The following is a 23446-nucleotide window of genomic DNA, read 5'->3' on the forward strand; positions in this document are numbered from 1 at the left end:
CTTTTCTGCCATTGTTCTATTAAAATGTCTTTCTTTCAACTCATGAGGTTTTTTCTTTCCTCTTCCCCTTGTCCTTCTTGGGGGAAGAGGGAGAACTGCAAGAGCTGCTGCACGATCCTAGCTAGGGTTAAATAGTGACATTCGCATAATCACAGAATGGTTGAGGTTGGAAGGTGCCTCTGGAAGTTATCTGGTCCAGTTCCCTGCTCCAGCAGGGCCACTAAGAACAAGCTGCCCAGGACCACGTGCAGATAGCTTTCGAATATCTCTAAAGAGTTCTCCAACCTCCCTGAGCAAATTCATTTTATTTAAAATGTAAGCAATTTTTAGAACATAGATTTGAACAGAGAGTTGTGATAAACAGTAAAATCATCCCAACTTTATCTTATGTGCAAGGCAGAAGGCCACTGTTAGGGCAATACCTTAGCTAGACAGTTAACCCACAAGGACATGGAGTCAGCACTTTCACCACTTTTAGCATGTCCAGAGCAGAAATCACTGATATCTAAGAAACACACAAGTTCCCAACTACCTCACTTCTCCCAGTGCTATGACTTCTTTCTGGGGTGGTCTGTCTACCTAAGAGAACAACAATGACAACCTCTAGTTAAATTTTTCTTCATTTCAGTATCTTCCTGCTGTATCTTGATTAAGGCAAGGGTGTAAGGGTTTGCAATTGTGTAAGAGTTCCTCACTGGTTTGAGGTTATTCAGCAGAGCACAGAATGTAACTCCACTGAATGACAGCACATTTCCATTACTGTAGAAATTACTTGAGACACGCTGTCGTGGACTGGGACAGTGCTAGAGTAGGACAATACATATGTTTTTAATTCTTCATTAGGAAAATACTTTACATGTAGTATGAAATATATATATATCCTGAGGTCTCTATCCATCGTGTTTGCCTTTCGCACATAGTGTAAAATACACAATCTAGAATTGATGAGCTCTGTATCCATCATGTCTCTACAAGGAAAGGCAGAGAACCGATTCTTCTTGCAGTGCAAAAGAGAAAAGGAAAACATGCTGGTTCCCTGTACAGGGTGAAATAAGGAAAGATTATTTCAGAGTTAGGGAACCCAGTATTAGGTTAGGGCATTAGCTTGGAAATCTGAATACCTGGATTCAATTTCCTGCTAAGCGGGTGACTTCAGATCCCTGGGTGAACATTGGCAAGCCATTTAGTCACACACAACTTCCATGCTCTGTCAGTAAATTTATGATAAGAGTATTCTCACAGTACGAGAATACACACATTAAAGGTTTTCAGGTATTGGATATTCAATGAAAAAGGATATGATTTGGAGAAATGCGAGCAATGCACTCACACACTTGGCAGAACAGAATGTGCTGCTGTGTGGATTTTCTTCCTTTCAGTTCTAAAATGGGGCTGATTTAGAGCTCAATAGGATTTTAAAGAAGCTTGGTTCCTTGTGCTTTTTTTTAAAGTCTAAAAATTGTATTTCAGCTCTCTGAGGATTCTGATGTATCAAAGTTTATTTGGGATCAAAAGTAGAAACCAACAATTTTCACTGAAAGAAAAATTTGGAAAAATGTACTTATTGTTTTAATTAAAATAAAATATTTTAAACTTTACTGAATTTAAGCATTTTCCACTATTTATTTTGAAGTGCTTTGTTTTGATGGAACATTCCAGCTATTTTGCTACATTTAATATTAAAGTCACTTCAGTGTTTGTTTTACTAGTCATGCTAGTTTACCTTTCAAGTGTTACATGGATGGCAAAGGGAAAGGTAAAGGTATTGTGTGCCCTGTATATCTCCTTTTCAACCTCTTTTCTCTCTGTGTTTCTCTAGAAATGACAGCTTATGAGACAGGAGGGTCCAGTATTGTAAATGTTTAGTGTAGGCTTTTTATCTCTAGCCTCTTGGATAGAGCATCTTTTTAAAATGTTGGGGGTTTTTTTATTGTTTTTTTACAGTACCTATCACCATAACAGTGATACACAGGACACACAGTGGGACAATCCACACAGTATTAGTGGATTTTGAGACACAACATTTCTGCAGGACACTAAAGTGGTACCACAGTTTCGCAGCTTGGGACTGAAGACAGTGAGGAGAATAAGAAAGGTAGAAATACTAACAAAGCATGCAATTGCTACAGAAAATCAGTACAGATGTTCAACAGAAATTCAACAAATCCTTTTTGTGATTTTTTCATGAAGAATGAGTGACTTGCCAGAAGTGTTACAGAAAATCAGTGGCATGGTTAAAAACAGACTGCAAGCCCACTTAGCCAATGCCTTCCCCACACATTTTCTCTCTGAAGTTGAGTTTTTACATTAATTTAACAGCTGGTTTTCTAGTTCCATTTTGTTGCTTTTGGAAGCCCAAATTAAATTAGCAGTGTTGAGTGCTTGGTTTTATTTTATCCATTTGTAATGTGCACTATTTTATCCATTTGTAACGCATAGCACTGAAATTAGGGAAAGCAATTTTCCTCCAATGCTACTTGTCATAATTAAATCTGTACTACTAAAATGGCCCTGAGGAAAAATGACATGGCCACATAGATATGACATGGTCATATCATACCCATATTGATAAAATCTCTTCCTTCTTCCAAAATGAACGGCCTCATCCACAGGGACTACGTGAAACAAGTTCCAGGCCCTGTGCTCTAAAACGTGTAGTTTTTCATACAAGGCAGAAGTGGTTCAAGCAGCAGGACCCACACCAGGGCACCACCCCTGGTGACAAAGGCACTCTCCTTTGAAGGAAACTTAAGGATGCTGCTCCAAACTCAGAAGACCAGAGATCATACCACAAGTCATTGCCTTACCAGTTGATTATCCTCATCTCAGGACACTTACAGTTATGAGACATCTTTTCTTATGTAAGTCACCAGATCTTTATTGTATGAGACTAACTTGTATGAGACTAATTTTATGAGAGGAATGCTCTAAGAATACCTGCCACAACTCACCCAAAGGCAAGATGACTGGGAAATACGCTGCTTGGGGATGCTCCAGAGCTCAGTGTTCAAGCAGTTTGGCCTTTAGAGACTTATTCACATGTCCACAAAATACAGATAGACGTTCAAAAGGGAATTGACAGTCTCAGTGGTAATAAAATGATGGAAGTGAATATCAAAATTGGCATTAAGAAGTCTAGGTCTCTCTTACAAGATTAGCTTCAAGGTTCTCTAGGCTGTGAAACAGGAATCCTATTGGTTGAAATACCCATCTATTGAATAAGAACAATATTTTCTAGGAATATTGTGAGAAAAAAATGTTTAAGATTCTGCTATTATGGCAACAAGGACTGAGAAGTACACTGAAAGGATATCTAAATACAACAAACAGTGTCGGGAGTGGGAGACGGACCCGGAGTAACGATGTAACCTCAATATGAGTATGATCGTTCTCCCTTTATTTATGTTTTTACAAAGTATATATAGACAGGCAAGCAGAGCACGCGCTAACGGTAGCTCTACGATTGGTTTACAATCTGTTCACGCGACCAGAGCGCTCACACAATCGGTGCAGACCCCTTGTCCACACGCAGCAACATTCTCTCATCTCCTGGATGCGGTCCCGTTTATCTCATCTACCAAGTAGCTGCTTCTTCTTCCTTCTGCTTTTCCCAGGAGAGTTCACGGTCATCTCCAGGCCTTTATCTCCAGCAAAGACTGGGTTGCTCCTCGCAATTAAGTCGTGCCCCTTTTCACACAGCCATTCCTCCACAAAACAGTGACAGATGTAATGACAAAAATATGAGATACATGAATACCTGCGTTCAGTTTGTTCACTGCTTACCTCTATTTTCTGTCATTTTTTGTGGGTTGGGATTATTTAAGATTTTTTTTGATAGGAAGGAAAGGTCAAGTGTTTCTGAATAAAAGGACAAAAGATAGCTTTATAAAATGTATAATTGTTATCTAGGATAAAATTGAATGTGTACATATAGAACTTGTACAATAGTAAGGTAATTGTATTATACCTTCACTTAGTGTGATGTGACACCAGTGCTGTGTACAGAGGTACATGAAGTAAGAAAAAATTTAATATGCTTTATAGTGGGTTACCCATATTGGACAGATATCCCTATTAGGGTAAAAAAAAAAAAAAAAAGGAAAAGGGAAATAAAAAATAATTTGCTCATCTAAGGGACATGAATTTGTTGGATTTAGGGATACGAATAAGTGGTCTACATTTGAGTTTCAAGGATGTTGTTCATAGAATGTGATTTTCTTCTGTGTAACTTGTAAATAAAATAAAACTTTTCTTTTATTTATAAGCAGGGTGACTATATTGTTACATTAAAAGCAAGGAGGATATTCATGGTTGTGAGATCCAATGCTGAAACATGTTAACACTAAATGGAATATAAAAGACAGGCTAAGAGAAATGGAAAAAGAACTTTTAGTTATTTAAAAGTATTTCCCTTACCTACACACCCACAAAGGAAAAAAGACAAATTAAAATATCTTATTTCTCTGAGAGATTAAAAGAGTCGTAATCTGGAGGTTCCTATTTGAATGACTGAGTTTGCAATTGTTTTGTTTATAATAGAGATGTTTGTGACATGTTTTAATGTATGCTTTTGAATCAAATGTCAAAAAATCTTAATATCCTAAAATGACTGACATTAAAATCCAAATGGAATTAATATCAAATTAGTAAAATTTCCTTGTGGCTCCTATGCTGTATATATTGCTGTACATACACAAGGAGAAACCCTGAATTGTGATAAACACCTGTTATCGTGGCAAACACCTGTTATCCTGACAAGGTAGATCATTACCATTTTACAGATGAGACATTTAATTGCATTCTAATGCTGCACTTGAACAAAGTGGCCAAGATTGTGGGGATCTTTTGTGTGTGTATGGTTGAACTTGGTGATCCCAGAGGTCCTTTCCAACCTTTAAGATTCTGTGATTCTGTGATTCTGTAAAGAGTAAGTGTGAATGACAGCATTTTCTGGGACATTGGTACTATGTCCACTGTAGGGACAAGGCCAGAGTCAACCATGATTTAATCTGTGCTGTTTAACAAAAGTTCCTTTGGATGGACACTAGCAGCACGTACAAGAGAGGTGTGGGATAGAGGGATGTAAACATCTAAATTTTTTCCCAGTTGTTACCCAGAAAATAATTAGCGCACACATGCCAGTACAGAGCCTGGGAAACACTGCTGCTCCCACTGCCATAACCAAAGTAACTTGTGCAAGATCATGAAGCAAGTCAGTCCCAGAACTTGCATCATGACTGCAAGCTCTAGACCATGGTCCTTGCCTTAAATGTGAAAGCATTTCAAATTGTTTAAGAACTAATCATTTGTCAAATTATGAAGAGCTGAATAGACTGCAGTCTCTTTTGTGATTCCGACTCTGTGGAGATGAGCACATGAATGAAATTGTATTCTTGCAAGCAATATATCTTCAATAAAGCAATTATTCCAAAAAGGTAGAACCAGCAAATTAATTAAAAACATTGAATAATAATTTGATTTAAGATTTCTCTTCAACCATGGAAATCACAACTGCTATAGAAGTGCTAAAATTAAACATCTGTGTCAAAGAATCAGTCTGAATAAATAAATCACCAGAAAAGACATCTAAAAAATTATATGAAATCTGAGGAATCTGACCACTTTGTCAACCTCTGACTTGTGCCCAGAGTAGGAATAGTTGCTGGCATGCTAAAGCTGGATAATGATATTTCTTTAATGACATTCCAAACTTTTTTGCAGTCATTGAAGATGAGAGCTGCAGGATAAAAGGTGGGAGAAAACTATTAGTATGTGTGTGTCTTTGCCAGTGTGCATGACATGGAGAAAAGTAGGGATTTCTCTTTTTACCATATAAAGAGAATAACTTGTTATTAAAATTATGGCCAAAAAAAAAAGTATTTGCACATTTGTTTTTATAAATATATTATTTTTATTAATAAAATAAATATATTTTTTATAAATGTTTAATATTATGGGCTCAGCTAAGTTGCCCACAAATAGTTATGTAAAATCATTTGGCTACTTAGGCTGCCTGGGCTATTGGATATCCAGTTGGAGGTGGCAGATACAGTCCAAGACATTGGGAACACCTCCTCATCTGGACTTGCATTTATGTAAACAAGCATGATACCTTAGGGTATCCCAAATGACACTAGATGCCTACACGTGGACAAGTACATCAAGCCTCTACTGCCTGGTAACTGAAACACTCTTTACTCTCCACTCTGGAGACCTGGTGTCACTCCAGACAGTGTAGGTTGTTCCACTTGGCCTCAGTAGAAAATTGGTAAGTCTGAGTAACTTCTATAACATCTGTGTCATATCTGGAAGCCCCATGTATTTGTTTAAATAACTTGCAATATCTTAATTGACAATAGGCATCTGTACTTAGGTAATTGCATCCCCTCCCTAGGGTCTGGTTGCCTAAACAGCTCCCTAGGACCCATTGGGTATACTGACTACATCTTTATAGCATAACATGGGAATTTAAACACTCATCACACACATAAACACTCACATACATGTGCCTGAATTTAGCTATTTCAAATTTAACATGAATTCCAGCATAATAGTTACATCAGGTTGCCTCCAAAAGTCCCAGACTGGGGCATGTCTTCCACATACATATTGCAAGCCCTAGGAACGTTTTAGAGGAATGTGAGATGGGAGTGATATCCAATAAACTCCCATAAAATCTTCAGTAATCTTCATTCTTCTACTGTGATTTTTTTCTTTATCTGATCTTCAACAGGTATTCCCTGTGTACTCTCCCTCTGCACCCACCCCACCCCCCCACCCCAAATAAATGAATAGTAAAATATTTTCAGCTTTTCTTTCCAGCACATATTAGCACAAGCTGGGAAGAAGGCAAAATGAAGCTCAATACTTTACATGTGTGTCTTTCAGTGCCTGTCTGCATCAGAGTCTTTCAGCCAAAAAATGCCAGGCTGATACAGCCCTCATCCAGCTGGTTCACCTGAGTGCAACAAGAACAGGATATTCATTGCTGCCTAAAGAACCCAGTGTCAAGACTTACTAGCATGTTCTGTGGACAACTCTTCTTCCTAGTTGCAAGAGGACCCACATACCCACAGCTTTGAAAGGAACCAACAGGAATGGCAGAAAAGGACAGTACTCCAAAGTACTCAGAGATTGGTACATTCCAGGGAGGAGCTGAAAAATCCAGTGTGAATTTGAGAGCAGCAAGTCTTCTTTCCCAGGGAACTAAGTCAAAAGATGGCATACTTGCCACTACATGACATACACTTTATCATGGGAAAAACAAACAAAAAAATTATCTGTTTCCAGTACTTTTCTTTTTCTCTTATAATACATTCAATCTATGTGCAAAAATAGATCCTCGGAGCAAGTACCCCCAAGCAGTAGTCCCCTGACATCAATTCCCTCTAACATTCCAGAAGTCACACAAGATACTGCAAAAAGTATCTTGTCCTTCTGCTGGCTCATCCTGGAGTACCCCACCAAAAAAAAAAAAGGTGGTCTAAGAATGTTTTCTGCATTTCATAAAGGCCCCCAAAGAATTTGTCCCTCTGAGACCAGAAATTATTCTGAAAAATACAGAGCCGAATCAAAAAGAAACATCCTTCCAATTTGGTCTCTATATCAAATTAGTGGACTGTCTGACCAGGAATTTAGGCAGTTCTTCCCCTGGACAGAATTTTCCACAGAGAGCTAGCATCAAAGGATATTCCTTTCTGAAGGCTGGATCTGTTGCAGAGTCTAATTTGGAGGTGGCCCAACTAATTTTTTTTTTTCTCAAATACATGTACTGAACACAATGAATGAATCATCTGCAGATCCTTTGAACTCCAGCTATTCAAAGCAGAAAAGAAGATGCTCCCAGACTCTTTACAGCATCAAGAGCACTTCTGAAGATTATGCTGTTTCTTTTGTCTTGGAAGCATTTGTTTGGAAAAATGGCTATTGACACAGACAAGAACTTCTCTCTTCAGAATTATTCAATTTATGAAATGGGGAATCTAAGGGTTCCTTGAACATGGGATTGGGAACATTGAAATGGACTCTGGAAAATAACCTGTCTGCCATTTTTAGAGAGAGCAGCAAGAATAGTCTCTCAGGAAAGAGAGAGAGGTTAAATTGTGACCAGTTGCCCACTGAATAAATTCCTAGCCATGGAGCCCTCTTCTTCTTCTTTTTTAGCTCTCTTTTAGTTCACATGTGCATGTCCTCTCTGTGCTTGTCTAGAAAGTTTATGAAAGCGACTTGAGCCTAGCAATGTGAGCAGGGACAGCAGGACAAAAGAAGAGAGCAAGCATAAGCTTTGCCCACTTTGCCCAAAGCAGAACCACTTTCTATGTGGTTCTGAGAGCTGTGCTCTGACCAGGTTCGCAGTTAAGTGGCTGATCAGTAAGACAATACCCAATTCTGATAGTGAGAGCCTGGCCTGTGATTTTTCTGTTGTGCAGGAAGATTTCCTCTCCGCGATCACTCTCTCGGGGATGTACTCCAGAAAACTGGCAGAACATGGCACCTTGCATGATCCAAAGTGGTGAGACTATGTGGTGTTAAGGACTAGTGCAGAGACAGAGTATGCAGACTTTCTCTTCTGCCATATGGAAGAAGATAAACTTAGAGCAATGAGGGCCGATAAAGAATTATCAAGACAGCTTGAGGATGTGCACTGGGCAGTGGTCCCATAAGGCCTGGGAACAGACTTTTATTGTAGCCTTTCAATAAACCATTCTTGTTACACCTTTCCATACTCATTAGAGCTTTGAGTGCAATGTCTGGAAATTTGGCCCCAAAAATATTGCTGGCACTCAGTCATATGACATCAGCTTAGTCTTAGAGAATTTGATACTATTTCACCATCATTCAGAGGAAGGAGCTCTCTAAAGCTCATCAAAGAATCATTTCCAGGTCAATCAGCAATATATAGTAGAGGCAAGGGGTTTTTATTTTAATTGCAAATGTTGGGGATTTTTTTGTCATACCACTTGAGGCAAATTAAACACATGTTTATGTTTGAGTATAAAGAGATTTAGTGAGCGATGCATTGGGCAGAGCCCCTCCACCATAGTGGTTCAACAGGCAGGGTGCAAATAGGTGGCACAAGCCGATCCCTTACGTACACTTGCACCAGCACCAATCATGGTGTTGCAAGTCAATACTGTGACTCTTCCTGCCCTAGCTGCAACCGAATTTATGTGCAGTTGTACCAAATTGTTACTCTTCTGGCACTGCCACTTCCAACAACAGGGGACATAGATCCAGGGACTTTTTGCAGCCTTCACCACTGTGTGGGCCATTAGAGGCAGCCTAATGTGGTGACAGAGCATGTTTCATCTGAAGTCCTTTAGCAGGACACAATCTTTCAGGTCATGGCATGGCACATGAGTTGATACAGTAAGTAAATCTTGGACCTGTGAAGACCTGCATGATGGAACTCCCCTTTTGTACAAGTGGCCAATCAACAGGCTGCATATGCAAGAATAGGAATCAAAGAGAGGGGAGCTATGAGTCTGCCGTCATGAGATCTCCATACATGATCCAAGTGTAATGCACAGCCGGAGTGAAGCCACGAGCTCTTTCCTTCTGAAGCTAGTTTTTGTCATTTGGTCAGGTATTCAATAGAAATGGAGAGGTCGGGGTTAAGAGCTGCAATGTTTAAAAATGTTGCTGGAGAACCCTCAAGGGCAGCTCGCTTGGCTGTAGCAGCAGCATCAGCATATGCATTGCCAAGGCTTACTTCATCTAATGCACTTGTGTGAGAACAATGCATCACTGAGATAGTAGCAGTGAGCATAATAGCGTATAGTAACTCCAAGATGAGGGGTCCGTGGAAAAGCAGGCTCCAGAGGAGGTAATAAATCCTCAGCATTTCCAGATCTGACCTGTAGAATTACAAACCCTAAATGCATACTGTGAATCAGTACAGACATTTACACTTTTTCCCAATGCGAGGGTATATGCTTGGGTGAGTGCAGCAAGCTCAGCAGGCTGTTCGCTTGAAACTGTAGGGAAGGAAAATGTCTTGAGAATTTTGAACTGGGAGCAAACAGCACATCCTGCAACTAGTTTGCCTCATGAAACAGCTGTCTATAGGGAGGGTGAGGTCTGGGTTGAATTGATAAAACAGCAGATTCTGGAGTCGGTTGGCTTTCTCCTCTGAAACAGTACTCAATCTCCTTCTTGCAGGATTGCAGCTTCTTTTGGGATGCTTTGTGCCCTTTATTGGCCAAGGCACACAGTAGATGGAGTGTGCCCTCTTGGTAAGCCTCCAAAGAGGAGGAAGCTACAAGAAGATTGCCCACATACTATACCAAGACTGAGGTATTTTGGAGAGTAACAGAATCTAGGTCTCGTTTTAAGCACTGAGAGAAAACAGTAAGGATCTCACAGTACCCTTAGGGAAGTCTGGTCTAGGTGTACTTTGTCCTTGGTAAATAAAAGCAAACAGAAATTGTGAATTGAGGTATTAAAGGATAGAAAAGGTGGCAGAACATAGGTCAATAACAGCAAAATGAGTAGCCTCTGCAGGGATGGAGGTTGGAATACTCTCAAGGTTAGGAATGATTGTGTGACTCAGAATAATAAAAGTGTTGATTTTTTGCAAATCTTGGACAAACCTCCAGATTTGTCTTCTTTTTCATCAAATTTCACCTCTTTCTTTACTGGTGAAATGAGTGTGTTAAAGAGTGATTTGGTTGGTATTAAGACACCTTGCTCCTTCAAGGAGAGGACGATGAGGGAGATGCCGTTCTCAGCTTCCCAAGCAAGTGGATGTTGAGGAACTACTGGGAACACCTGATTGCTTTTGCACTTAATTTTTACTGTTTCAGCTGCTAAGAATCCTCTCACATCAACAGAATGGGAAGCCCACAGTTTGGAAGAAACCTGTGAAAAGAGGTCCAAGTCAGTGGAGGTGCCTTCAGACTGTAGACCTTCAGCAGTAAGAAGTGTGACCAGATTTCTGGTCTGATGATGTGGAATGCCCAACTATAACTATACACCATCTTGGGAGCTGTAAGTTGTGGGTCCTAATTTGCACAACAGATCCATTCCCAGCAGGTTCACAGGGGAAGCTGGACTGAGGAGGACTCCTCACTCAGTGGGAGAGGAGCAAGTGCGTTGGTCCAGATACAGCATGAGGGATAATGTTTCCACCAACCCCCCACAGTATTAATTATCTTATCATTTGGTTTCAAAACAAATTGGAGAAAGAAACTCCAGTATCAATTAGGACTTCAAAAGGAGTATTGTTGACAAGCAAGGTGACAGTGCAACCAGTTTGAGAGACATTATAATACTCCCAGTCTGGATTTACTTGTAACTCTGCACCACATGGGTATAAGGTAGGGTGTCTAGCATCATCAGTGTAATTACAGGGATATCTGCCTCAGCTAGATTTTGAACTGGAATTGCCAGTTGGACTACAGGTGGAGGGAGTGCACTGGGGGGCTCCCAAGTGTCCAGGAGATCTTCAGGATGATCAGGACACGGAGGTAGGACTGGTGTAGTGACACTGGACACAAAGCTTAGCTACAGAAATTTAGGTGCCGCAGCTGAAGTTTTAGGAGGACTCTTTCTTTCATTTTCACCTGGTTTAATCTTTAATTTTAATCTAAAATTTAATTTTAATCTAAAAACCAGGCTTTCCACAAATATCGAGAAACAAAAATTTCAAAAATTAAGCAAGATATTTGAAAAGTTTACATGCCTAGTTAATCAAGGTACTATAGTGATCACCTATTATTTTGCTGATCTACCATTCACTATTAAGTGACACAGCTGAGTTATGACTATACATTATCAAGAGCTTAATTGTATTTGCAAATAATTTCTCGTAGTAAAGGCAGTCAGGAACCTTTAATTTATCCAGAAATTGATAAAGAAAGGTAGAGAGATTAAACTCATTAAATTGTTTTTAATTGGGAATTACTAACCAGTTGATAGCAAAGTTTCTATTTTTTTCACCCCACTGAGGTTTTATAAAAGTAGAAAATAGTTTAAGCTGGTTGCAACACCAGTATCAGACTGCAACTGCAATTTAAGTCTGTCTCCCTCTAGGATGAGGAATTTGTAACCCTTGGGGTTTTTTTCCATTTTTCATGGTTTATTGGCTGTTGAGAGTCAGTTCTGAGAACCAGGTGGATCAAGGAAACACACACAGTTTAGCAACTAAAGATATGTTACAGCAAGAGCAGCTGTCAATTAAAGTTTAAAGATTTGGCAAGGTACCCCAAAGGAGTTGTCTTTCAGTTCCAGTATGGAAGCAGTTTGACTAGCATGCCAGCTCGCTGGTACTTATGGCTCTAGGAAAGGAAAAACAGAAGCTAAGCTAAACACAGTTTTGGTAGCAGCAGAGAAGTACTGATTAGTCTAATAAGCAAGAAGTAGATGCTCTTTCCTGAAAAAAGAAATACTATTCTTTGATTTTCAGAAGCCAACTAAAGATTGTACAACTGCTGGTTGCAATTTTCGTAAGCAGAGAACAGAAGTTTCTCTGTCTGTTATTGACCATTCTGTACACAGCAGTGATTTCTTAGCTGAAACTGTGGTGATCAGAGACCCATTCTCATTATAGTTTAGTTTCCTATCACCTGGTATATTAGTCCTTGATTAACTTCCCTAGTGCTACAAGGTAGTCTATTAAGAATTGTAGAATAGAGTGTTAGTATGCTTTAGCATACATCCCACTGCCCTTCCTTTCATTAGCTTTGCCAGCACTCTCTCTGGAGCCTAGGGCTGAAACAAAAGAATTCAAAAAGCAGAACAGGAGGTACAGGAATCTCTGTTATGAAAAGATGCTGAGAATTCAAGGGATGTATTTCTCACTTAATGTTTCTCTGACCATGTGTGAGATCTTGCAGCAGACTTCTGCTGAAGCTTTTTCCTTGTGGAGTTTGCAAGAGTCCTCAGTTTTTATTAACTTCAGGGAGGGGTACACTGACGGAGAAACACATGCTGAAGTATCTATTGGTAGAGTGTGGTGTGTGGACAAATCAAAGAGAGAATTGGGCGCAGAAAAAGATTTCATTTTTTTTTACGAATACTAGGTGAAAAACTGAGTGGCTCAGTACCTGGCACCAGGGAGGGAACAGCCATCAGAAGGCTGCTGTGTTGGATGGGACAGGAACAGACAGATGATAGCATAGGACTGGTCACAAAGAGACATCTTTCCATCTTCTCATCAGGAATAAGAGACACTTGTATCTCTTTATTTACCTCTTTCAAATGGTCAAAATATGCTTACTTCTTATTCAGAATTTTTAATTTATACCTTAACTGGCACTTCTGGATGACTATCTTACAAAGAAAACACTGATAACTTTTGTAGGTGTTAGCAGTCTTACTGATTATTACCTGCTTTAGGTAGCTAGAGGAAGGAGACTTGAACTCCTGACTACAGAGATACATATTCAGTTGTCACTAGACACCACATAAACTACAAGAGACATGTATCTACCATAAGTTTCAAGAAAAGTATGCTATAAAAAGCATCAAATAGATTTTTTTGCACTTTTCATGCCAGAAAAAAAAAGGCTTACTGCTAGTGAACTGAAGCCAAAATATGCAGCGTTAGGATCTCTTGTGATTTTGCTGAGCTCTAGACAACACCTACATAACTGAGTTGTTTTGCTTCAGGACAAGTTACATCAATCAGCAGTTTCCTTGTTACATTAGAGACCCTTGGGATAACACACAAGTTAAATGCCATTATCCTCCATTCATAAAATTAATCCCTTCCAAGAGTACCTTACAAGCCTATGTAATTTATACGCATGTGAACACTTTGTATAGGACAATTTACTAGAAAAGATGCCATTGTAAGAACTGAGGTTTGCGTCTTGAAGCTGTCCAACAAGTAACAAGGCAGACAGAAACTGACTGAGGGGAATAATCTTCAAAATACACCTTCTAATAGGATCTGAATTGCCATGAAGGTGAGAAATGCAGCTTGGACACAAAGGAAAGCCGTGTGGGGTGATGTAATCCTCAAGTCTGAGTAGTGTGTATAATTCTCCTACCTAGATGCCCTTTCAAAACACTAGATGGACAAGTAGTTAACAATGGAGCCTCTCTGCAGTGTTTCTTAGCCCTTTCTTGCTCTCTTCCTTTCAGCTCATTGGCTTTGCACAACAGGGCACTTATTGTTACACAAAGGAGATCTGATTCCTTTCAGCTGCCCTCCAGTGTGCCAGATAAAAGGACTAGACTTTCCCCAGGCTGCCACATGCCTGTAAATGCTAGAAGTTAACTCATCTGATAGGATCTCCTTTGCCCAGGGTTCTCCAAAACCCTGTTGCTAATCATTCAGGGTCATTTACATCTCAGTTACTGTAGCTAGCCATTAACACTGGAAACTCTTACCTAAATAAGGGAGGACCCCCCTGCACATCACACAGCAGTCAGCTTGTTAGACTATAGAAGAAGCAGTCATGCTAACCCAAATAAGTAACCGTTATTAATCTGCTACCTGTATGTGGTCATTCTGGGGGTTGTTTTAAAAGTTTAAAAAAGCTACATAAAACCGCTTCATTTTTTTCCTTTTGTCTTTCCCCGTAATCCAAGTAAAACAGGAGAAATACAGTAGCACAGCAGATGCATATGTTTATGGCTGCAATTATTTGTGGAATATTTAAGTATCTGATCTATCTAGATGCAGTGCATTTGTGTTGAGATTCATTTCTTATACCTGTACATCCTTACTAAAGCATATGAACTCCAGTATTAAGAAAGGACCCTGTAGCCTAGTTTGTGCTATATCCTTCACACAGCTGTTTAAGGGGCAGCCAGGACTGCTGCATGTCCCAAAGCAGGTACAGGAGGATATGTTCTGAATAATGACCCAGTAATTCTTGCACCTGCTAGCAAAGAGATGACTGTAACTGTACTATTTAAAGGATAGAGAGTTCGTCTTTGAACATATGGAGAAAACCAAAAATGATTTTATCTCAAGCAGGGGTAATAGAAGCTAGATCTGTGTCTGGAAGGAAAGGTCACAAGCACTTGACCATGTGTAGATGCCAAGAAAGTGCTGTATGGGCATTGTTACCTAGGACTGGATGCAGACGTGATGTGGATTTGAGACTGGCTTTTCTACAGCTTCTGTCCCAGTGGCAATACTAATGGCACACTCTTCCAAAATACCTACTTTACTATTTCGGTTCCAACAGCTGAAGATGTAAAATCAACAGAAAGACACAAGCCCTCATAAAAGACATCTTCCCTTAGTCAGAGTACTAAAAAACATCACATCATTTTGATCTGATTGAGAGATCAATCTCTCAACTTTGAATATTCACAGGGTTTTAAAGAAATAGGAAATGTCCTCACAAAATAAGGCGTTCACTTTTAGTACTCGACAACCTTGGCTTTCCAAGTCTGCCTTCATCTTTACTACACTTAACAAAACAAACATATGACACCTCTTAGGTTTCCAGGCACTTTTACTTGACAGGCCACGTGCATGGTGATTCGATCAGGAACATATATTCACACACCCCAAAAGACTACCTCTGTGAGTTATTCCCCTGGTAATTACAGGACGTCACATCACTAACAGCCACAGAGAAAATGAATTAGGCCACGTTTTTGAACCAGTACATGCAACGGTGCACAAGCCTATTTGAGAAACTGGCATATAAAGACTTGCAGTTCATTAAAGGAATTCTGTTTCTTCATAATCTTCTCATCCATCACTCTGAGCCTTGTCCTTTTCCTTGTGACTTCATGGAAATTGTACATGCAGGCTACATGCAGGTACAATGAGGGGCTAGCAGTGCAACAGCTCCATCTCTGCCAGGGGATGTGAAGCAGACAGAGCAGCAGGGTAAGGGCGGAGAGGGAAGGGAAGGTGGCAGAAAATACCACCTTTTAGGCTTCCTTAGATGGAAAGCTGGTAGAAAGACGGAAAATCTTTCTATTGAAATAAGGCTTTAATAAGAGTCATGCCTATAAACATTATATATTTAACGTCTAAAGAAATAGGGCGTCTATCTTTTTAAACTCCACAAGTTCTACAGTGCAGTTTTGATGAATCTCTGTCCTTTTGACCCTCTGGGAGATGACAGACTAGTGATGTTCATTACACCACCTGCCTTTCAGGGAAATTCTGTCACCCTGTGTGATTGCTGAGAAGCTTTATACACACCCGAACCTCTGTAAAGCTAGAAGGACTGGAAGACAAAACTTGAGACTTCTTCACAGTTGATTACACAAGGCATTACATGGACACCCACTAAGGTTATTTACAAGTACTCACAGAAATAGCTTAAAGTTCATTCCCAACCCCAGGGCTTACCACTGGTTTTAGAAACTGCTGCTAAAAACCTATGCAATCACAGCGAATTCTTCCCAGTATCTAAAATCAGTGGGCTTCTCATTCACCCTGGTGTACCAGAATCGCACTAACACAAGCAGACAGAGTGTACCCCACACAGAGCCTCTTTTGTCTCATTCCAGAAACGCAGCAGAAGTTTAGCTTCCCTACCTGAGATTTCCTGCTGATCTCTGCTCCAGCTGTCCCCACTGTAAGGACTAGTGAGGGTAGAGACATGGCTACTGTAACACAAGCCTAGAGATTCTTGAGCCTGGAATACAGGAGAACTAGAAATATGTTATTTTCCACATTTTCCGAGAAGGTCCCTAAGAACCAGAATTTATGTGTTGATGTTTCCATATTCTACAGCACCACGCAATGTGGAAATGAATGGGCTGGGTACAAACAAAGAAGCAGAAGAGCTACAATACTTCAGTGCTATACTTGAGATATTTTACTGAAAATGAATTCACATACATTGGACTAAACCCGCCCAGGAACACTGCTTTGGCTGTTTTACTCTTTGCAACACTGACAGCAATTTTGGCACAAGAAGATAAGAAAGAATAAACAGGAAATGTGGGTAAATTGCTTTGTGTAATTTAAAGGTAAAATTTCTTAAATTTCTAAAAAAAAAAAGTAATATGCTTCTAAAGAACATACAACAAAGCTAAAAGTTCACTACTGAGGTTGAAAGCCTGGAAAAGTTAAGAAATTCCAGTGTAAACTTAAGTCAGCCTCTTTTACTATTAATTACTATTTCATAAATTATATTTTTAATACAGTATTTTTCATTCCTCTGAGACAAATGCTGCTTCACGACAGTTATTCAATCTTGTATTTTCTCTTCATTGTTTTATAATCTGCACCCTAATAATACTCATGATTCAAACCCTTTTCTTAAGACAAGCTTATTTTCCTCTTGGTCTTTTCAATAGCACTTGCCATTATAGTTTGTGAGACTGGAATATTTTGTGAATGATTTTCTAATGTCTGCCATGTGAGGTTTGGGGCTATCAATGTTAGGAACTGACAAATCAAAACCAGAGGTATTTACAGTAATGAATATTCAGTCTCAGAAAATCATGGTTAGTAAGGTCTAGCACTAATTCTGGTTTATATGAATTTTCCAGACTTAGTGAGGAGCTCTGTCCCTCAGAATTGGGGACAGAGTCCAGTTGTCCTGGAAGATTTAATTTATTTTAATTGAGGCCTAACTTTTTGCTTTCCCTCTTACCATTTATCTAATTCACAAACTACCACATTCTAGTATTTCACCTTTTGAAGAAGGCATCCTACAGAAAACAATTGTCTTTCCTTGAATGACCTTAACCCATATCAGAGCAAATCTACTCAGTATGCTATATTATGCAGGAACCTTGCAGAAGAAATCACTAGTAATCAAGCCACGACTGCTTGTCAATTGAAAATAATGAGAGTTTCACAGGCAATCTCAATCCTGACATTTCTTAAAATCTGAGAACTTGACTTTGCAACCAAAATAAACTTCTTTTAAGATTTTTTTATGTGCCATGTTCTATGTGTGATCATGTATCAACTCTTCACCAGCACAGTTAGAATTATTATCTCTACTGCGGAGACACTTCTTCAAAATGAGGGAATTATGGCAGATTTCTTGGGCGCTAACTAGAAAATAAGTTCTGATAGCAGAGGAAAGGTGAGACTTGAATATTGCAAGCTTTATACTATAACAGAGGAATATGGTCTTGTCAGCAAAAGCTTCCTTTCAATTTACTTGCAGTGTAAGCAATTTTTTTATACTGTGCCTCTACTACTCTTTGTGTCACTTGGCCATGTTGGCTTCCTGTTCCCATTTTTATCTAACCATTTAAAGTCTCTTTTCCTTCATAAAGTATGTCTTACCTCTTATTTCTACCTGCTGGGGTTTGGTTTGGGGTTTGTTTGTTGGGGTTTTTTTGGTTGGTTGGTTTCCTTTTTGTTGTTTGGGTTTTTTTTAATTTATTTTTATTTCCACACATCATCACTCACTCTCTCTGATTCCTTCTCCAACCTTTCCACTCCAACTTGTCAGTCAACCTCTGCCTCAGCTTCACATTCACAGACCAGGATCCACATTACTCTTTTGGACCCTCCTCCCTCCACCTCAGTTGCTAGTCCCAGCTTCCTTCTTTTTCACTCTCTCAGTCTACAATAATTGTCCCTATCTACCCTCTTCAAGTCCCACTGATGTCCTTCTGAATTTAAATGGGGCAGGGTCCTCCTAAATCCAACAGCCCTGAAGGCAACTGGTTGACAACGTAAGGAAGAGGGTCTCCTTGCCCTTACTTACACTGAAGGTTTCTGCTCCTGCCTGCAGCAGCCCACAGCTGCAACTGCATTGAAAATCCTGCTAAACTCTGAAAATGTCAGGAATAGAATATGCTCAAGTAATTGAATCTATGAGATACAGAACTGGAAAACTATTAAAATTGTACTGAGCAAGGGTGAACTGCCTTTTGGGGGGGACCTAGATGACCAAATTCATAGAAGACAAAAGGCTTCTTTTCTCTTACACGTCCTAGCCAGGTCCTTTCTCTAACTTATGGTGGAGTTTTCAAAAAAAAAAAACAACAAAACATTAGTTAATCCTTAATCAGGAATTCATAGATGTAAGGGTACGAGGCCTGATGCTCATACTGGATCTGTGGATTTGCTTATAGAGAAGAAAGTGCAATATGGACTCAGTTTTAACAGGAACAAGTTCAACTGCAATCTATAAATTTAAATGTGACGATAGAACCTCATAATCAAGAACACAAATTTTTCAGTCAAACATGAAGGATATAGATGAAGAGTTTATAATCTTGAAATACTGTGAAATATTTCAACCTAACTCCAATATAACAAGATTTCAGTTAGGTAATTCTGCATCTTTATATTGAAGATTTGCCCTTCAGAGTCACTGGAAAGAAATGAGCCCTCTTTGGGTGCAATTCATCTGATCTACACAGGAGTTATACTTTTGGATGAGAGACATTGTATTTGTTTTCCTCTGTGCTGTACTGAGGAAGCTGAGGGTGTTTCTCTCCAAATGCACAAGGTCCCCATCTTTTGTAGTTTTTAACAAATTCTCTTATTTACACCTGCATTAATTTTCCTCTTGCCGTGTGACTGAGTCAAAGTCGTAGGTGTACGTAACTGTGGAAACTGAATTCTAGTTTCAAATGCACTGAGCTGCTACTTGGAATGCCTTATATGCTCTTAAAGCCGATAAATGGCAACAAGAGCTTGTGATTTTGGCCCGGCAGTTTGTGCCCACTTTGGGCTTTTCTCCACTAAAGCCAGAGGGATAGAGAGCACTTCCACAGCTGCTCGGCTGAAGTGCAATGTCCTCAGTGAGGTGAAATGCTTTACTCCTCCTTTATGTAAAGGTGTATAGGAAGATCAGAGCTTTTTCCTCAGCTATCTCAATACTATAATAGAGTGGAAATAGTCCCCCAGTCCATGGCCAGTCTTGCAGTTTTTGCTTTCCCAGAAACACCTGAATATGCAAGACACAATCTGGCCTTAAGTACATATCTCTGTAAATAAACTCTGGAAAAAAGCACAATATTTGAGTTTGAAAAAGAATTTACAGGCCTGAAGCCATAAAATTTCCACTTGTAACCATTTGTCTTTGAATCGCTGCTTTAGCAGCACTCGTGTCTGCTTAAGAAGTTTTGAAACAAACATGCAGGCAGAAAGGGTGAAGTATTATTTGTCCCTTGGTGAATCCTCAAAGGAAATCAGACAAAGGAATAAAGTTTTGTAGCAGATGAAAAATTCCCCTACCTTTTATTTTCTCCCTGTTTGTATCTGGTTCTGTTGATACTTGAGACCTCTTATGCATTCACAACAACATTTCTCAATTTAGTGAGCATGCCATGGCAATTGATTTAGACAATGCAATAGCTGTGACAGCAATCGGGAGGCACTCCAAATTTAAAAAGTAACAGGACACGCAAAATTGAAGCCTACTGACTGTTTTTGTGATAATTGAATTTCATTGAGTTTTAGCAGTGAGAAATGAGCAATAAAAAGGCTGTTTCCAGCCACAGTTCCAGGAAATGGCTAGGGCAGCATGCATCAGAAAAATATACGTTGAACATTTACATGCAGAAATCATCTGAGTTACTAATTCAGCCGAACAAGCTCCTCTCCTTCTTAGCTGCAAAAATAATTTCAAAATAGAATAGGCAAGCCTTTGAGATAAAGAATTAAAGATAAAAAAGGCTGAATAATTTTGTATAGCTCCAGGACTGCAAATTTGCTGTGTGGGCAATTTAAATACATTCCATCCTGAACAGTTGTTGTAAATGAAGATCTCTTTGGTTGCAGTTTTTCCAGAACAGTTCCTGAGGAAAGATGTTTTCCTGGTGCTTAAAAACTTAATTTTTCACAACTGAAAATGTGCATTGGCTGTTTATGATGTTTGAACTGGTTGCTCTTGGAGTGATTGTATTCCTGGGGGTCACTTTGAGGTCTTGTTTTCAATAAGAACAGTAGTTCTCTCTATTCTTAATGCAACTCCAATTCACTCTGCTGACACTTAGCACTGGTTTGAGAAGAACAGCCTTCACACCTTCAGAAACAGCAGGTTAAGGAGTTGCACAGAATCTTTTGTTCTTCATAGGAAACAACAAAGCTTCGTAACACACTGTCCAACTGGTCTGCATTTCTGCCAGTGGAGTGCAGGCAGGATTAGGCTAGATTGGATACAAACAGATCTCTGTGACTGTTGCTTTGATTACAAGCCTGTTTTCTCCCAGCCTTAAACAACTTCTCCCTCTATGCAAAGCAGCTCTTCAGAAGCGAAGGTTTCTTGCCTCTTTTTTACTGACTTCCATGCAGATTTCTTGAGTTCAATAGCTTAAAAGAGGATGACTAATGAATATGTGATCCAGACTCTGATCAAAATCCAAATAAAATAATGTTTGCCTGTCAGATGTCTGACCTGTTTTACAATAAGGATTTTTATGATTGGTGAAACTCCAGGTAGATGATGTCTCAGAGCTTAGCCTTACACTATGGAAGCACATACAGCACTTAGAGAACAGCTATAGGACCTCTGTGTCTTGTACTGAGATTCAGTCCACTGGAGGCCATAAGTTTCAGTAAAACTGTCAAGGGTTAGGATAAATACCACAGATTCCACCGATTGTAAACTCAAATATCTAAGAGAATGGTATTGAAGGGAATCAGCAAATAACATTTTTTAATGTCTCTGCCTGCTACTTGAGTCCTGTTGTATAAGGAAAGAAGATTTATATGGTTCTCAAAATGAAATAAAATTGAGCTCAGCTACTTTTTATCACTTTTAACAAACAATGGTTGCATAGAAAGGTTTAAAAAGAATAAGGCTAGCCGAGAGGGGTTTTTTTCCTGAATAATTGCTGACTAACCTGGTTTAATATCTTTCTTTTATGTATTCATAAATTCTACTCTGTTACCTTGAAGAGGGGGGAAGAACTGATGAGAATTTAAATATAATTCATAGTAAAAGATTTGGGGCAAAACTTAATCATCTCAGTGCATTACCTCTGCATAAATAAATGACTTTTTGTCCATAGGATAAGCTAGTTATGTATTGCACAGATAGAACCGTAATCATAAAAAGAAGGAAAAAAAAGAAGAAAAACAACTTACACAGCCACTCTTCGATTTTTCCCATGGAACTTTTACACAGGAGTCAGTGCATAGCAGAGCTGCCAGATTTAAAAATAGAAATGCCTTCATTACTCATTCATGCAAAGGGAATGAAGCAAAATGTGGGTGAACATACAGTTGGACATGAAAATCCAATAAGAGCACAGAGGAACAACAATGGCAGCATGGGGGACCATAAACCAGCGTTGATTGGCATTTACCATTAATTTGTATTCTGTGTGTGATCCAGCTGATGAGGCACTGGGAAATAATGTATGTTTGCGAGGCAGTGTTCAGAATTGCTCTGCCACCATGCCAAAGACCTGGTGAATTGAGGAAGTGTGACAATTGCCAGCTTTTTGCTCAGATGCAGAATCTGACTTTGAGAGATCAGCTTCCCTCTGTCATAATGAAAAATAGAGATCCACAACAGTACATTTCAAGAAACACAGTGAGTGTAAATGCAAGCCAGCTGGGAGAAAGAAGAAAAAATATCAGATAGTTTCTATGGTGTAGAAGCTGAAATAGGGTATAAATGCAAATACCTTTCTGTCATGGTAACTTTGGAGGACACACTTAAAGGGTAACAGAAATGCAAAAAACTTGAAGGCATTGAATTACTTCTAAATTCTGCACAGAAAGCAGACTCCAGTCAGCCCCCACACTTTTCACTCTCTCTTTTCAGGATAGGTTAATATGGAAAAAAATCAATAGGCTATTAAAATATTTCGAAGATGTATTTCAAACCAGTTCTCTAGACGTATTCTTATCTACTGGCAATGCACACGTCTGTCAAGCAATGACAAGACTCTTTTGGAGGAGAACTTTTTAAATATTAGAATAAATACTAGAACATACTACTCTGTAAATGTCAAGAGTACACACAAAAACCTGCAGGGAAGGTTCTTTTTTTTTTCCTTTTTTTTTTTTTTTTGCTGAGTCTGCCCCTCTTTTTGGCTTGCTCACAGCACAGGTGCACTGCACAAGGCAGGAAGGTTTCCTTGCATGCTGAAGAGGAGCAGGCTACTTTACTACAGACTCACCGTGGTGCCTCTGGGTACTCGCTGAGGTACCAAAGGCTTTAAATGGACAAAGCCTACAGCCCAAAGCAGCTGTGTATGCTGTTCCTCTTTGTTATAATAAACCGTAGAGCAACACACATTTGCCAGCTGCACTTGCGCTTTTGTTTACTGCAGCTACTCAGTGCCTTGTTAAATCTGAAAGAAATCTCTTTTTCCTTGTAAGGTGCATCTCATCAGGGTCCAGTGCTCATTATAGACTGTGGGCTAAAGGGGAAGTACTGATGCTGTACTTAGACATTTTGCTAGCTAGACAGTGAGATTTGTGGAATAAAACTGGTTTGTTGTTGAATATCAGCAAGTACAAGATGAGTGCCAGGAGGGGAGTCAGGACTGAGAATCAGCTTTACCACTGACACACTGTGTAGCCCTGCTCACATCATGCAGGGGTTAGATCCTGGTCCCAGTTATAACTTTTAACGCTGTAAACCAA

General features: G+C 39.4%; 1 long non-coding RNA gene across 1 annotated transcript; it reads right to left on the reverse strand.

The window, feature by feature from the left end:
• Positions 1–3410: 3410 nt before the first annotated feature.
• Positions 3411–21977, reverse strand: LOC106892050. Its single transcript, XR_001412814.1, has 3 exons — positions 21935–21977; positions 16460–16559; positions 3411–3705 (listed from the first exon to the last, which is right to left on the reverse strand). It is a non-coding gene; the product is annotated as an uncharacterized LOC106892050 (long non-coding RNA).
• Between the last annotated feature and the right edge of the window lie 1469 nt (positions 21978–23446).

The sequence above is a fragment of the Calidris pugnax genome, unplaced genomic scaffold (genome assembly GCF_001431845.1).
Source record: "Calidris pugnax isolate Ruff unplaced genomic scaffold, ASM143184v1 scaffold141, whole genome shotgun sequence".
Classification (NCBI taxonomy): Eukaryota; Metazoa; Chordata; class Aves; order Charadriiformes; family Scolopacidae; genus Calidris; species Calidris pugnax.